Consider the following 15,837-nt stretch of genomic DNA (forward strand, 5'->3'; position numbering starts at 1 on the left):
AGACCATTTTGTAAAGCCTAGTAGATGTGTAATCTTGCAGATAATCCCAACCCTGAATGACATTTGTAGTCAGCATGGTAATGTATTTGATATAATAATTTCCAGTTTCTGGTCTCATGTATTCTAGTCCAGGTACTATGTTTTGAGTAGCCATATGCCTCTTGCTAGGCTATATTTAGATGTATTATTGCATTTGCACTGTTCTTTGACCATACTCATTTTAAACTATTCATTAGGTTTTTAAAATTATACTGTAGAATAGTTGAAGCTTTCACAGGAAAATAAGCTGGTTTGTATATCATTAATTATTTAAGGATTTATAAAGAGTTATAGCATATGAGAGAATTTTTTCAATTAAAATATGGTTATTTCATAAAAGTCTAAGTCTAACATTCTATTTTATGTTTAAGTAGACTACTGAAATAAATTCTTACATTTCACTGATGAACACATTTATTACCTAAAAGAAAATGTAATTAGTATTTTTTTTTAAATCTACCATAAGAAGCTAAATATGTCTCATTTTGCATGGTTGTTTTGTTATTATATTATTCTCATAAAAATGTTATCAAAATAAATATTGCACCAGGAAAGTACACCTGTAAATAATATAGACTTACTGGAAAATTACATAAAAAGTGAATACAAAGAAGAGAACTTGAGCAAATATATTAAAAATGTTAACATATAAACAGACATCACTATTGCACTGCTCTTGGTAGTTTATTTGACTTTTATTTGTGAAATAAATAAATTTTATATTGCCATATGAGCTGTCTTAAATTTCTAGGCTTTTTAAAATGATATTTATTGCCATATCAGGGTTTCTTCAGCAGAAGAGTTTTTTTGGAAGAATGCCATTGGCCCAATGAGATAGGAGAAATGCTCTGTGTAATTTGAAAACACATTCCTTTAGGTGGATTATAAGGCTAAGGAGGCCATTTAAAAAATTAATATAATTCTCTTGGGAGATACTGTTACATTCAAAGATACCAAAATTATCTCTGAAATATTGTATAAGAAATTTATTAAAGTTTTGACTCATAAAACCTCCCACATGCAAGTTTGCATTTCCATTTGGATTTGTCTTTGCTAACTGGTTTTTCTAACATTGGAAGAGGTTTCACATTTTATCTTTATTGTAGTACTTGAGAGTGAAATCACCTGTTTGTACACTCATTTTTACAGTTATATATCCCCAGTATAAAGTTATTTGTTCTTCGTGTTTCGTGTTCTTGGAGTTCTACCTGGGTTTCTCTGTGCCCCTGGATGGGGAGGGGAGAGTGGAAATTTTGTGTCTGTTGCTGTAGCAAAATATTGTGAAGTGCCTAGCACAAGTTGCTCATTTTTTTCTTTGTTTACATATTGCACTAGACTCTGCTGGTTTGTGTACTGGACAGTGTTTGAAGTCCTTGATTTATCTCTCAATGTGACCAATACAGTGTTTGGAGCAGCTGACAGAAGTAGAAGTTGACTTGTAGGTTTCTAAGTACAAGTTTGGACCATCTGTGCTGTGGAATTTGATGCTGAGTGATACTTTTTTGGGGCGGGGGGCAGGGACTTCATAGGTTTTTAATTGGCTGGATTGAAGTACAAGCAGTGACTACTGAACTGGGGGCATGAGTTGGGGTAGAGTCAGTCTGGTCTCTGGGTAATGGTCTGTATAGAATCTGAGCAACTAAAGGTCTCTTTGTTCCCAGACTTCAAAATGTCTTGCTGACCCCTGTATCCTCTTCCTGTTACCATTTCCTCTCTTGAGCAGATGACAAAATTAATTTCAATTATTAAAACTATCGTCCCAAATATTATAATTTATGCCTTAGTTCTAGTTCCTCTTACATTGTCCTACCTGAATTGATAGGATTCTAAACAGGTTTATTCCTTGTCTATTTTTGTCTTCACCTCTTTTACCATTTTTTCATGTAGGCATGAAATCGAAAGCCTCTAACTCAACTTCCTACCATTGCCCTTTTCTTCCTTTCTTTCATTTTTTCTCAGTACTTTCTATTGTCTTTGGTACTTGGGTGTGTGTGTGAACTTAATGCTACTGAACTTTACACCAAAATTTGGTTAAAATGGAAAATTGTATGGTATATTCAAAAATATATTAACTTTCTAATAAAACATTAAACATGTTCTATAGATGGATATCTCCCAATATAGCACATAATACACCTTCTGAAGATGAAAACATAGTAGAGTAGGATCCTGGGGCCATATGGTTGCTCACCTCATGCATCCTTACGTGATGCGTCTGCCGCAGCACTACCGATCCCTAGGACTTGAGCAGGTTGAGGAAGTTTTCATCCTGCCCCAAATGCCTTCCCCTACATTAAAACCGAATGTTTGTAAAGTCTTTTTCCCATTTGTACTGTTTCTACTCTGTTTGCTCTTTTGGGGACATCTTGCATGGCAATATTGGTTTTCTTGGAGTATGTTTTTTGACATACATACATACCATGAAACTATCCAGGTAATAAAGATAGACATTTCCCCAAATATTCCCATGAGCTATTTTTTTCTCTCTCACTCATGTACCTCCCTATCCCATCCATGTACTGCTTTCTGTTACTACATATTAGTTTGATTTTCTTCTATCACTACATATCAGTAGGTTTCTGTGTGCATGGAAGCTCCATCATGTCCTCTTTTGTATCTAGCTTCTTTTATTCAACATAATGACTTTTACATTGATTGATGTTGTGGTCTGCATAAATTCTTCTTTTATATTGATAAGTAGTATTCCTTATATGGATATGGCACAATTTGTTTATTCACCTGTTGATGGACATTTGGGTTGTTTCTACTTTTCTTTCTATTACAAATAGAGACACTATAAATATTTCTATATAAATGTTTTATGAACATATACATTTATATCTTTTGAGTAAATAAGAGTGGAATGGCTGGGTCATATTATAAGTGTATCTTTAACTGTTTTCAGAAATGGTTGCATGATCTTACATTCCCACCAATGTTAGAGTTCCAGTGATTCTATAGCCCTACCAACATTTAGTGTGATTAAGCTTTTTAACTTTTAGCCATTCTAATAGTTGTGGCTTATATTTGTACTTTTCATAACTAATAGTAGTGCATCTCTTTGTATGCTTTTTTGACATTCATAAATCTTTTTTGGTGAAGAGTCTGTGCAAAATTTTTGTCCATATCATTAGGTTGTTAACGGCTCTGTGTTTGCTCTGCGTACAAGTCATTATCTGATATATGATTGACAACATTTTAGTCTGTGGCTTATATTTTCATTCTCTTAAAATATCTGTGGGAGAATAGAAGCTTTGATTTTCACGAATTTCATTTTATCAATTTTTTTTTCCTATGTCATGCTTTTGGTGTCATAGCTAAGAAAGAACCCTTTTGCCTAATTTTTGTTTGCAAAGAATTTTTCCCATGTTTTCTTCTTGAAGTTTTCTAGTTTTAGATTTTATAATCAGATCTGTGATCCATTTTGAGCTAACATTTGTGTAATGGGTCCAAATTAATCTTTTTGCACATGGATATCTTTGCACAGTACCATTTTTTAAAGAGAAGACTCATTTTCTTTTTCTTTTTTTTTTTTTTTTTATTATTTTCCCACTGTACAGCAAGGGGGTCAGGTCATCCTTAGATGTATACATTGCAGTTACAGTTTTTTCCCCCACCCTTTCTTCTGTTGCGACATGAGTATCTAGACATAGTTCTCAATGCTATTCAGCAGGATCTCCTTATAAATCTATTCTAGGTTGTGTCTGATAAGCCCAAGCTCCCGATCCCTCCCACTCCCTCCCCCTCCCATCAGGCAACCACAAGTCTCTTCTCCAAGTCCATGATTTTCTTTTCTGAGGAGATGTTCATTTGTGCTGGATATTAGATTCCAGTTATAAGTGATATCATATGGTATTTGTCTTTGTCTTTCTGGCTCATTTCACTCAGTATGAGATTCTCTAGTTCCATCCATGTTGCTGCAAATGGCATTATGTCATTCTTTTTTATGGCTGAGTAGTATTCCATCGTGTATATATACCACATCTTCCGAATCCAATCATCTGTCGATGGACATTTGGATTGTTTCCATGTCCTGGCTATTGTGAATAGGGCTGCAATGAACATGCGGGTGCATGTGTCTCTTTTAAGTAGAGTTTTGTCCGGATAGATGCCCAAGAGTGGGATTGCAGGGTCATATGGAAGTTCTATGTATAGATTTCTAAGGTATCTCCAAACTGTTCTCCATAGTGGCTGTACCAGTTTACATTCCCACCAGCAGTGCAGGAGGGTTCCCTTTTCTCCACAGCCCCTCCAGCACTTGTTATTTGTGGATTTATTAATGATGGCCATTCTGACTGGTGTGAGGTGGTATCTCATGGTAGTTTTGATTTGCATTTCTCTTATAATCAGCGATGTTGAGCATTTTTTCATGTGTTTGTTGGCCATCTGTATATCTTCCTTGGAGAAATGTCTATTCAGGTCTTTTGCCCATTTTTTCCACTGTATTGCCTTTGTACTTCCACTGCACCCCAAGTCTCTATATCTTTATGGCCTTTGCAAATTTTTGAAAAATGGATGTCCATACATGTGCAGGTTTATTTCTGAACTCATAGCTGTCTTGATTAATGTAGCTTTGTCTTGAAATTAGTGTTCTTTACCTTCTGTTTTTCAAAAGTTTATTGGCTATTTTATATCTTTTGCATTTTCACGGAATCCACTTGTCAATTCACAGAAAAGGCTACTGGAAATTTGATGGGATCATAATTGAACGTATAGTGAATATGGGAAGATTTTTGTATCTTAACAATATTTGGTCTTCCAATCCATGAAGAAAGTATAGCTTTCCATTTATTTAATTTTTTTTCAGATATCTTTTTGTATTTTCAGTATATTGGTATTTCACTTAATTCTATTGTAATGGTATTGCTTTTTTAATTCTAATTTTTATTTTTGTTGCTAGTACACAAAAATATAGTTGATATTTTAAAATAATGACCTTTTATCCTGCAACCTAGTTAAGCTCATTTATTAGATTAATATATTATGTACATACATAAATTGAATCTTCTGTATAGATTGTCTTGTCCTCTGTGAATAAAGAATTTTATTTATTCTTTTCCACTTTTGATTGTTTTTATTTTTTTTACTTGCCTTATTTCACTGGCTAGAACAGCCAGTACAATGTTGAATAGAAATGGTGTGAGTGATTATTTTGGTCTTGTTTCTGGTCTTAAATGGAAAGCATTTAATCTTTCACCTTCAAGTAAAATATTATGAAAAGTAGGCCTTTTCATAGATGCTCCTTCTCTGGTTGAGGAAATTTTCTGTTTCTAGTTGGGCAAGAAGTGACATTGTTTGGTTTAACTTTAAAAGCAGAAATGGATGTTGGATGCATCAAATTCTTTTTCTCTTCATATTAAGAAGGTTGTATGGTTGGTTTAGTTTTTTTTTTTTAATTTTGAAAATTTGGGCAATTACATTGTTTCATTTTCAAAAGTTAAACCATCCTTGAAGCAAAATTGTGATAAGCATTACCTGGTCATGCTATATTATGCTTTTTGTATATTATTGAATTCAGAATGCTAAAATTTTGCTCAGAATTTTTGCAGCTATTTCTTTAGTTTTTTATGCCTGTAATGCCCCTGTATGTTTGTCAGGGCCTTATATAATGAGTTGTGAAGTATTCTCTGCTTTTAATTTTTGGAAGACAATGTAAAATTAATAGTATTTCTTCCTTAATTGTTTAGTCTTGGAGTTTTTGTGTGGATGTTTTAAAATAAACATGGAATTTAATTAATAAGATAACAAAGTTATTCAGGTCATCTATTTATGCTTGAATGAGCTGTGGTAGTTTGTCTTTAAAGACATTTTTACTTTTAAGTTGTTGTATTTACTGGCATTAAGTTTTTCATAAAATTCCTTAACTGTCCTTGTAGTATATGTAGCTTGTCATGATATTACCTTTGACATTCCTGTTGTTGGTAATTTTTGTCTTAATTTGTGTTTTCTCTTTTTTTATTCATGATCAGTTTGTCTAGAGTTGTGTATGTATATGCGTATATAATATTTGAATATATAAATGTGAACTAGCTTTTACTTTAATTTTTTGTTATTTCTGCTTTCTAGTTAATTTATTTTCACTATCATTTCCATTTTGCTGCATACTTTGCAATTAATTTCTTCTTTTCTACTTTTTTCAAAGTTTGAAGCTAAAGTCATTAATTTATATCTTTTTTCCTTACTAATATATGCATTTATTTAGTGCTCTTAAATTCTCCCTAAGTACTACTCTAGCAGTATCCTGCAAAATTTTGATGTGCTTTGTTTTAATGTTGGCTCAATTCAAAGTGTTTTCTAACTTCCTTTTTGTTTTCTTTGACTCTGCCTATTTAGAAATGTTACTTATTTACATTTGTGAATTTTTTGGACATCTTTTATTATTGATTTCTAATTTGATTCCATTCTTGTCGGAGAACATATTTTGTATGGCTTGAATATTTTCAAATTTAGAGACTTGTTTTATGACCAAGAACATAGTCTGTCTTGATATATGTATTGAGTGTACTTGAAGAGAATGTTATGTTTGACAGTTGTTAGACAAATTGTTTTTGTAGATTATCAATTAGATTTAATTGGTTGGTAGTGGTTTTTTTGTTTGTTTTTGTCTTTTGTCTTTTTAGGGCCGCACTTGCCACATATGGAGGTTCCCAGGCTAGGGGTGTAACAGGAGCTGTTGCCACCAGGCTACACCAGAGCCACAGCAACACCAGATCCAAGATGCGTCTGCCGACCTACACCACAGCTCATGGCAATGCCAGATTCTTAACCCACTGAGCGAGGCCAGGGATGGAATCCGCAACTTCATGGTTCCTAGTCAGATTTGTTTCTGCTGCGCTACGACAGGAACTCTGGTGGTGCTTTTTAAGTATACGTTCAGGAAGGGATGTTAGGTTTTTGATGATTTTATATTTGTTATGTAAATTGACAGAGGAGTATTGAAATTGTGACTCTAGTTGAGGGTTTGTCTATTCTTCTAGTTTATTTTTCCTTTATTATCTGTGAAGATCTGTTCTTAGGTGTGTGAATATTTGGGATTTTTAGGTCCATTTGATGATTTGATCCCTTTTTCATTATGAAATGATCTTATTTATCTTTGGCAATATTTCTTTACTCTGAAACCTACTTTATCTGATTTAATGTTGCCACTCTAGATGTCTTTTGATTAGTGTTGGTGTGCTAATTTTTTCCATCTATTTGCTTTTTAACCCATCTATATATTTATAGTTGATATGAATTTCATGTAGATAGCATGTACAAGAGTTTTAACTTTTAAAATCTAATCTGACAATGTCTGCCTTTTAACCAGTGTATTTAGACCATTTGTATCTTAATGTGATTAATTGATATGTTTAGACTTAAATCTATCATCTTATTATTTGGGTTCCATGTTGCTATTTTTCTGCTTTCTTTTGCATTAATTAAGCAACTTTAGGATTCCATATACTTTGTTCATTATCTATAACTCCTTACCATGTTAGTGGTAGCTTTAAGGTTCTTATTTTTCTTCTTTGTCTTTAACTTATCGGAGTCTACCTTTAAATGCTATTTCATTGAAAGCAATATTTTATTGAGTGCCAGACATTGTAAGATCTCCTTATTAAATGCTGGATATTATTTTTTATTCCTGTACGTATTCTTTCTTCAAATTTTAAAGTTTTATCGAAATAGAGTTGATTTACGATGTTGTGCCATTTTCTGCTGTACAGCCAAGTGACCTGGTCATACATGTGCACACATTCCCTTTTTTATATTATCTCCCACCATGATCTGTCCCAAGAGACTGGATATAATTCCCTGTGCTCTTGCTCATGGACATGTTCTTGATCATGGTTCTGGCACACAATGATATTTCTTGGAAACAGTTTAATCCTTTTAGATATTAGTTTTAAAATTTGTTAAGTGGACCCAGAGCTGTGCTTAGTGTAAGTCTAACTATTCCCCACTACTGAACCATGAGCCTTCTGTGTAATTTGCCCAGTTTGAGGCATTTCAGTCTGCCTGCTAAGAATTAAGCACTGACAAGGCCTTGTGTATGGGCTGGCTCTGTTATTTTCAATCCCTGTAGGTTGTTTCCTAATTGATGTGTGCTGATCAATACTCAGCTCAATATTTGAGGGAGACTGTCTCTGGAGTTATTTCTTTGTGTTCAGCTCTCGCCTTTTTCCCACGAACTCTGTTTTGACCTCCTCAGACTCTCAGTCCATCTCCTAAACACAGGAGGTCTGTTGCAGTTCACATTGGATACATCTCCCTCTTCCATAGACTGGAAACTTTCATGAGGGCAGTGAGCTGAAGCAGTTTTGGGGTTTAGCATGTTAGTTTCCTGTGTCTCAGGTATCCTTTGTGGCATGATGAATATCCTGCAAACTGTTGTTTTTTTTATTATGTATTCCCTCCCCCAACTATTTCAGGCAAGCAGATTAAATATCTAGTCCCTGTTATTTAATCATATTTGGAGATAGAATCTACTAGGAATGTTTTTAAAGGTAAAATTGGCTTATAAAATTGTACTCCAAAACTATCTTCTTATTGATCCATGTAAATATATTCTAATGACATAAGCTTCCTACTGCTTGGAATAATTTCACCAGACATAGATGCATCAGCATTAGCATGTATCAACCTCTTAGATTGTTGAAAGACTTATTTAGCAAAGGCTTTCAAAAAATGTCAGTCCAAAAAATATAGTAACAACTATAAACTGATAGTTTTTGCCTCAGTTAGATAACATGGAGTAAAAGGAATTGGATTTATGGCCTAATTTTCATTTAAGAAATGTGTGACCTTGAGAGTATGATTTATTTTTTTACCTGTAATCCCTATTTCTTTCTGGAATAAGTGGACATGTTGGTTTAATCAGCTTATGAGCACAAATTAAAATAGATATTAATTATTCACACTGAATTTTCATTTGAAACTATATGATATTAATCCAAACTATTTGCTTCTTTTCAAAATGAGGTTTACAGAAGCAATGTGTTTTTTAGATATCTAGAATACAGCATTGTTTTTATATTGATCTGAATGTGCTAGTGTAGTTTCAGTGATTCCTGTGGGATGATCATACAGTAATTACAATTTTAAATAGTTCATATATCTCAAAATGTTATCATTGCATATATTAATGCTATTCAAAATGCAGTCGTAAAAAGAAATAGGAGAAAAATTATTAAATAATTATCAGAATGAAGTTGAGTTAATAGGTGTGACATCCAATTATAACTTGCCCCAAGAGAAATATTGAGTGAAGGTTGAACATTTCAGCCTCAGCTAAGATCCTTGTTTGTGCTAACTTAGACTAGGTAGGATTCATAATGAGAAAGGAACTCTTTTTTAGTGTCTCAGCTCTTAGTAGCTGGATGTAATGTAGAATCTATGTATTATATATGTGGATGAAACTACCAGTTGGAAGATGACTTTTTATTTAAAAATCTTGCTATTTTCCTAGGAGAATGTGCTGAAATACCTTTTAGGACATGTTAAAATTGAATAACCCAGGGTGGTGGTTATTGACAAGCAAAGGAGGAGGCTAGAATGATCCATGTGATAATGGGTTAGAGTTGGGAGACACTAATCAGTATTGAACTCATGCTTAGCTTAAATAGATTTAATTTTATGTGTGTGTGTGTGTGTGTACACACACACATTTTATAAATATGTACATATTATTGGTCAGTATGTACACACAAATATTTCCTTGCTCTAGAATCTGGAAGTGTTCAGAAGCAACATAAACAACTCAGTAGCTACATACTTACCCAGCACCCAAATCTTCTAATATCATATTCAAATTAAAGGAAGCAGGGGTTTTAGAGGAATACCTGATGCTAAGCCCAGCACTGATAATGTACAAGGTGAGCCTGGAGCACCTTGTAGTGCCAGAAAGAAAGTTTGTTTTTTTAGTGTTCAAAAAATTCCAGAATGATAGGAATCAGGGGCCAAATGAAAGACTCCCTATGACCAAAGCTGGGACAGTTTGAACAATAAAACAAAAATATGCTTTGGGAATATAACCCACCATAAAAAATAAAATAAAATAAATCCATGAGTCTACACTGATGTAAATGAGATAGTGAATAAATGGGGGAGAAATGCAGTCTATGAGGAGGAACTTCCAATATTTTATCAAAGCATTCTGCCATTAAGGAAGTGAAACAGAGGTTCCTCCTTAAGTGTGGGCTGTGAGTAGGGACTTCCTTCTGGCGTGGAAGGAACTGACAGACACTACTTGAGCCAGGTGGCCAAGATTTCCATAACAGCAGAAACGGTACCAACCAAACAGCATGTTGGTGGTACCTAGCCTCTCTATGATGTGATGAGGACAACACTTTACTTCTGTGGTCTTCTTTTCCAAAGTCTATAAACTCAGTCTAATCATAAGTAAACTTCAGATGAATCCAGAGACATTTTTGAAAACACCTGAGCATCATTCCTCAGACCAAAAACAAGGAAAGGCTGAGAAACTATCATAACCAAGAGCAGCTTGGGAAACATGAAATCTAAACTTGTAATACTGCATGGGATCTTGGAATAGAAATAAGATACTAAGTGAAAGATATGGAAATATGAATAAAGTGTGGGTATTTTATAATAATAACAATACATCAGTATCAGTTAATTTTGACAAATGCACCATACCAGTGCAAGGTGTTAATAACTGGAAACTAGATATAAGGTAAACGGAAACTCTGCCTTCTCTTTACAGTGGTTATGTAAATCTAAATCTATGTGAATTTGTTAAAGTACTTAAATATGTCTGACTTATTTCTGGCCTTATTTTAGCTGTTATCAGTTACTGTGGATGAAACAAACTATGAGCAGTATACAAGTAGACTTAAATAAATATTAAAATCAAATAATAAATTTATTTCAGTGTATTCTTTGTATCTGTCTGTATACTAAACATCTTCCTTAAATGCCACAACTTGTTCCCGGTTATTTTGAGTTGAGTGCAACACCCCCTACCTTTCTTTATTGATGGTACTGAGTAAATACTGAGAGAGAAGAAATGAGGAAAACAGATTTAGCTTATTAAAAGTTGTCTCATGCTGTGTAATGTGGAACATACTTCTTTTACTAACTTCCCTGATTGAGAACAAAATATTTAAGCACTTGGGTTGCCTTTTCGAGAAACACTGTGCCGCAATGGAAGTGCCATTTGAAGAATCCTTTGCAGATACCACCTTTCTGCATTTTTAAGGCAAAATAGGAGTTAATTTCATGTAAGCTCTTCCCATCAGCTTTTTTCACTCTCTTTCTGCATTCCTTTTGAAATTCTCTTCTCCTTTTCAAGGAATGGCAGTGATCAGATTTCAAAATCTGGGACCTATTTTAGGTTATTTCTTTTTTCTTTTTCTGCCATAGCCAGCTTTTCCTGTAGTTTCATATTTAACTGTGTTCTGGTGAAATAGAATGGTATGTCCTCTGCATATTTGTTGCAAGTCAGGTGGTTATCTCGTGTTCTTATTTTAGCTTACTGATTATCAGTATAAAGATTCTGTAGTTCTTAAAGAGTAAAACAAATAAAGGATATTGTTTTATCACATAATGTTTAGGAGCTATTGTGGAATATCGCTTACTGATTTATTTTTAAAAGTTTATCATTTATATAAAGCATGTTCTATGGAAGATATAGAGATAAGAGAGAATAATTCTGCCTTTGTGGACCTTACTGTCTAGTAGCTACATACATAAGTATAATTAATACAGGATTAAAAAAAATAGTACAAGCCAGGAGATCCTGCTTATTGAGATGCTTGTGGATACTTTGGTGTGTGTGTGTGTGTGTGTGTGTGTGTGTGTGTGTGTGTGTGTGTGTGTGTGTGACTTTTTATGGCTGTACCTGCAGCCATAAAGTTCCCAGGCCACAGCTCACAGCAACGAGTGGGATCCTTTAACCCACTGAGGGAGGCCAGGGATCAAACCTGCGTCCTCATGGGTGCTAGTTGGGTTCCTTACCTCTGAGCCACAACAGGAACTCCATTGAGAAATTAAGTTCTTACTGTCACTGATACTTATTTCCTCATGAATGTCAAAAAATGTAAAACTACTGTGGGGTGAACAAGAATTAAAAAGAAATAATGCTGGAGTTCCTGTCGTGGTACAGTGGTTAGTGAATCCGACTAGGAACCACGAGGTTGAGGGTTCAATCCCTGCCCTTGCTCAGTGGGTTAAGGATCTGGCATTGCTGTGAGCTGTGGTGTAGGTCACAGACGTGGCTCGGTTCCCGCTTTGCTGTGGCTCTGGCGTAGGTCAGCGGCTGCAGCTCTGATTGGACCCCTAGCCTGGGAACCTCCATATGCCATGGGGAGTGGCCCAAGAAATGGCAAAAAGACAAAAAAAAAAAAAAAAAGAAAAGAAAAGAAAAGAAAGGAAATAATGCTAATGAAAAAGATGAAGAGGAGGAAAGACATTGGGGATGGGGATTCTGATAAGAACATGTCTGTACAAATCTGAGCTCCAAACAAAAGCCCCGTGAGCCAGAGCAGTGCATAATTTCAAGGAATCACGGTTTGTCCAGCAGATGTCTTTCCTTTTCTACCCCAGCTCCACTCTCCATCTGTTTCCACTTGTTTGCACAGGGCGATGGGGCAGTCTAGATTCCATGTCATCCAGTGTCCACTGGTACTTGGCTAATAGGGAACCCCAAAAAGATATGAGAAAGAGAAGGAGAGGGAAGTTATTTTCTCCTTGCTTCCTCATGCAGGGCTTCCCTCAGGCTGACTGGGTCCCTCTACCAAGCATCGCACTTGAGCTAAACTGGCTCTTTCTCCAAAACTCTCCTCCTGGTTCTGGGAGCATTTTCTTCTTGCTACTTCAGGCTCAGGCATGCTAATAGCCATTACAGACCCTGGAGTATTGCCAGCCATCACGTGGTTTGCCTATACCTGCCCACGCCTTTGAACTTATCCACTGTGTTGAACCCTTCTTGAATAGTTCTTATTTGAGTACATCACAGGCTTCCTGATTGGCACATCCAGACAATCAGAGCCACAAGCAACTCATCACCATTCAGTCTTCTTCCCACTTCATTTTATAAATAATGAAAATGAGGCCAGAGAGAGGTTCAGCTTTTCCTAAGTATCTTAAGTTCATGGTAATGACTGGTATAGAATATAGACATGCCAGCTCCTACTCTTTCTAGTTCTCATTTCTCATTTGCTTTGAAATTATGTAAATACTGTATTTCGTTTTTTGTTTTGTTTTATTTCCAAACCTAAGACTTTTAAAGCTGAGTCAATGGACGTGCCCGTCTTCAGCTTTTGAGCACATGAAATAAATGAAGACCACACAAATGAGGATAAAGAGAGGCTATTAATTTAGAGATTGCTACAGCAAGAGAGTCAGCCACCGTGGCTTTTGTTTGGCAGAGACTCCAAGGCAGGCAGAGGAGTGGGAAAGCCTATGGAAAGAAGCTTTATATACACTCATTGGTGAGGCTGGAGATAAGCTAGGTAGAAGTGAATCATCTGATTTTTTTAGATTTAGAAGCATATTTGGCTTCCTCTCGTTGGTCCTGAGTTGAAAGCAGAACCAAAAAAAAAAAAAAAAATAGAGAAGTTGGTAGTTACTGTCTAAGATCTGACTCTTTGGGGGTGATGGCTGCAGAGTTTGTGGGTCAGAGTTGTGTTGTCCCATAAGACAGCCACTATCTGTTTGTATGGTCAGTCTCTTAAGCATGGAAGCACTTGGTTTCCTCTTTGGTATTTTTTTTTTTCTCATTATCTGAAGGAATTTGGGCCTCTGAGTAGGAGATTAATGATAGATTGCTCCAGGGACAAGTCAGCATATCTAGGAGGAGAAAGTGTGGCTCCCTAGGAGTAGATGGTGGAAGAGGGAGGTGAATTTGGCATACCTTGGAACAGTTCTGCTGACAGTATGCCAGACCGAGACAAACAGGATCTGTACCTATGCTATTAAACCACACTTTAAAGGTGTGGTTTTGTATAACTGGCGGTTGTTGGTGGTTTTTTTTTGGGGGGGGTGGCACCTGTGGCATGGGGAGTTCCCAGGCTAGGGGTTTAATTGGAGCTATAGCTGCTGGCCTACACCACAGCCATAGCCACAGCAATACCAGATCCAAGCCACATCTATGACTGACACCACAGCTCACAGCAACATGACATCCTTGATCCACTGAGCCAGGCCAGGGATCAAGCCCATATTCTCATGGATATTAATCTGGTTCGTTACCGCTGGATCACAATGGGAACTCCACAGCTGGTTTTTTATGTGGAAGCTCTGTCAATCATGAATGTGATTAGGTAACAACTTTACCTGGTCTTTTGTTACGTGGGTGGCAAGGGAATTTCTGATGAGAGCTAGGCCAAGAACTCTTATTCTCATCTGAGAATCTGGAGTTGGAGTGGCAACCACATGTAAGTCAAGTATCAAGTTCGGCCTTCTGGCTGAGATTGCTGGGAGTATATACCTCCGTAACTTGTGATGTCTGTTCTTATAATGGAGTGGAGGAATGGGTCTTCTGTGGAACATCAAATTCCATGTGAACTTTTGTTTTATCATAGGTCCAACTGCAGCTGCTCATCTCCAGCCATTGATAGAGGCAGAGATTCTAATCGGTCAAGTTGAGTCATTCTATTCCATTCAGTTCACAAATTCAATTCATTGGCCTGTGAGCACCTAAGGGCAAAAATTGAGTCTTATTTTTATATACCTAGGGTCTACCTAATTTCCATAAAGGGTTATCTGTTATAGCAGTGCTATTTTTTTTTTAAATGGCCACACCCATGGCATATGGAATTTCCGGGCCAGGGGTTGAATCCGAACTTCAGTGGTGACAATGCCAAATCCTTTAACCCACTGTGCCAGGACAGGGACCAAACCTGCACCTCCACAGCAACCCTCTGATGTCAGATTCTTAACCAACTGTGCCGCAGTGGGAAATCCATAGCTACATTATTTTTTTTAAGTTATTAAAATATTGATACATAATATTGTCTTTGCCTTGAAAATAAAAGCTTGATTCCTTAACTCATTTTCACATATAATGTGAAAAAAATGTATCTTTTTTTTAATTTAGTTTTTATTTATTTATTTATTTTTGCTTTTTAGGGCCATACTTGTGGCATACGGAGGTTCCCAGGCTAGGGGTCGAATTGGAGCTACAGCTGCTGGCCTATGCCAGAGCCACAGCAATGCCAGATCTGAGCCTTATCTGCAACTTACACCACAGCTCATGGCAACACGGGATCCTTAACCCACTGAGTGAGGCCAGGGATAGAACCTGCAACCTCATGGGTCCTAGTTGGATTCGTTCCCCTGTGCCACGACGGGAATTCCAGAAAATATATCTTGATATAAAAATGAAGATGTTTTTCATTTTACCCTTACTTCCCTGAAGGTACTATATGCAGAGTTCCCATCGGGGCTCGGTGGAAATGAATCTGACTACTATTCATGAGGACACAGGTTTGATCCCTGGCCTCACTCAGTGAGTTGAAGATCTGGCATTGCTGTGAGCTGTGGTATAGGTCAAAGATACGGCCTGGATCCTGCATTGCTGTGGTGTGGGCTTGAGGCTACAGTTCCTATTTGACCCCTGGCCTGGGAACCTTCATATTCTCATGCCTTTGGGTTGTTGTCCTATAATGTGGAACTTACTGAGTTTTTAGTGATTGGTCTCATGTAAAAAACTTTTAAAAACCTGAAAAAAATTAGCAGTCATTATTTGTGTTAAATATGAACAGAGCAATGATCCATATTCACAGTTGTTGAAAAACTGTGTACAGAACTAGTGTGAGAAATCCAGCATTGGCTACATCATGCCTTATTTATTTA

At 36.2% G+C, this 15,837-nt stretch overlaps 1 protein-coding gene across 9 annotated transcripts in view; it reads left to right on the forward strand.

Moving 5' to 3' along the window:
• PARD3B (par-3 family cell polarity regulator beta) overlaps positions 1–15,837 on the forward strand; it is a 1,028,888-nt gene that overhangs the window by 245,746 nt on the left and 767,305 nt on the right. The gene's annotated exons all lie outside the window — the stretch shown is intronic.

Source organism: Sus scrofa, chromosome 15 (assembly GCF_054392235.1).
Source record: "Sus scrofa isolate SSC_HxYL_T2T_F1_AM1 chromosome 15, Sscrofa_HxYL_maternal_Yorkshire_Landrace_v2.0, whole genome shotgun sequence".
NCBI lineage: Eukaryota > Metazoa > Chordata > Mammalia > Artiodactyla > Suidae > Sus > Sus scrofa.